The sequence below is a fragment of the Chaetura pelagica genome, unplaced genomic scaffold (assembly GCF_000747805.2).
Source record: "Chaetura pelagica isolate M959 unplaced genomic scaffold, ChaPel_1.0 scaffold399, whole genome shotgun sequence".
Lineage (NCBI taxonomy): Eukaryota > Metazoa > Chordata > Aves > Apodiformes > Apodidae > Chaetura > Chaetura pelagica.
In genome coordinates this window covers 1,182,774-1,184,947 of record NW_009970719.1, presented here as the reverse complement: position 1 = coordinate 1,184,947, position 2,174 = coordinate 1,182,774, and the positions used below count along the sequence as shown (strand labels likewise).

The following is a 2,174-nucleotide window of genomic DNA, read 5'->3' as shown; positions in this document are numbered from 1 at the left end:
GTATGTGAAGAAAATGTAATGATAAAACACGACAGCTGAGCAATATTGCAGGGGGAAAATGAAAGCTGTGTTCTTGATACAAGGGGCTCTTTGTGAAGAGACGCAAATAATTTTGCTTATTTGATTATTGCATTATTTCACAAAGAGGCAACCCCCTTCTTTCTGTTCTTCCTCCAGATCTTTCCCCCCAAATTCAAGTGTCCTTTCTGAATGGGAATATCTGACCCTACATTGTGGTTCCCACATATCTCCTGCAGCTTAGCATTCTGCAAGTAATCATCCAAATAACTATGATTTTTATTTTTCAAAATACTAATCCAACATCTCATTTTTAAACATTATGCCAGGAGGGAAAATAACTATGTAAAAGAAAATCAAATTACAAAACAGATATTAGAAAAGATTGTTTTGTGCAGGTGGCTGACGGCCACTAACACTGTGAAAGCTGCACAACAGCAGAGAGACAAATAACAGGTTATGGAACTAGACATGGAAACAGTCATTGCTTTGCAGTGCATGTCCTTGCAGGTGTACTTCCTTGGTGCTGTGCTGGGCAGTGTGTGGTACAGTGTGATGGGAACAGTTTGGAAAGGCTACATCTCATCTTGGCTGTCTCTTAACCTGTGTCTCTGGGTCCATGTGTAGGGGCCCCCGTACGGATGGGCTGGTGCTTGCAGAAATGCACCCAAATACCCAGTTATTCCTCCTTGCTACTGCAGCTGAAGACAAGATTACTGAACAGATTTGTCTATAGCTTCTGCAGTCTGTCAGTCAGACTCATGGCCTCATTCATTATTTGAAGGGACCAGAGGGTACATCTCTGTTAGCATGTGGCTCAGCCCAGTTGGAGCAGATCAGCAGACAAAACCTTGGTGTCCAGGTCTCCCTATCTTCTCTATGTATGGGGTTTTTTTAATTTTTTTTTTTTTTTTTTTTTTTTTTTGCGTTGGACTATATTTATTCTAGTCCTCTGGAGCAAACATTCTCAGCATTCAACTGGTACAAAACCGTCCAAGAGGCCAGTTATTATTTCACACCCTTAGGCCTCTGTTAGGAGCTGGAGTACACCTGGAGTGGAGATTCTGGTTTACTGTGAATGCACACTAGTACTGCCTTGCAGCCTGAAATAAGCATAGAATGAATCATAGAATCACAAAATGGTTTGCATTGGAAGGGACCTTAAAGATCATCTAGTTCCAACCCCCCTGCATGGGCAGGGACACCTCTCACTATATCAGGTTGCTAGGAGCCCCATCCAAGCTGGCCTAATGTGTGAGAGGTCAGGGAGTCACTTCAAAATCACAATATGGCTCTGAACTAAAACGCTGCACTAGGTGCAACTGGAGGCTAGTACAATGAGGGTTCCCTAGCACAGAGCCATGTGAAGACTAGTTGGGGATAAAAGGTAAAAATCCAACAGGGGACTTAGTAGGACTGGACCATAGCTCAGCCATCAGGAATGTGAGCAGCTGTGCCACTGCTCTGTGTGAAACAGGGGATGTTCTTGCAAAAACCAATGCATAAACAAATGTCGCGACAGATCATATTCATTCCTGTCACTGCTGTGGATTTTGTCCATCTTGGGTATGTGCTATTTAAACTGTATTTTAAAAATTTTGTCCATCAATGTGAATTTCACTGGTGTGCACTAGTTATGTCCAGAGCTTCTGGTAGGGTGAAAAGTGAAATGCAGCTTTCAGGTATTATTTCTGGTCCCAGCTTCCTATGGGTCCAAGGTGGTGTCAGAGGGGGGACTGGGGCCGGCAGCAGTGCTGTGGGGACACCATGTCCCCAGGGGGTTTGAGTACACTTGAGAACATGTTTATACAGGTAAGGTTAGAGACTTAAGACTGAAGAATTTTTCCACCAGTTTACTGAGATTTGCCATTTCAAAGTACAGGATCATGGGGCATTAAACAGGTACTGTGTTGAGATATATAGCTGGTTTATGGCATTTACTTGGGTCATACTCTATTCTGGGCTTTTCTGAGGTGCTTTAGACCTTGTTTTCTAAAAGTTATTGAAAAGTATGTATGCTAAATGGTAGCGTTGGTTCTGGTCACCATGATACGTGTACAACTAAGCCAGGAGATATTCTCCCTGTCACACAGACTAAATACAGAATTTCATTTGAATGCACAGGTGAGAGCAGTTGCACAGGGTTGTGCTCTGCT

General features: G+C 43.0%; 1 protein-coding gene across 5 annotated transcripts in view; it reads left to right on the top strand.

Annotated features, from left to right (window-relative positions):
* KLHL32 (kelch-like family member 32) overlaps positions 1–2,174 on the top strand; it is a 90,237-nt gene that overhangs the window by 80,132 nt on the left and 7,931 nt on the right. The gene's annotated exons all lie outside the window — the stretch shown is intronic.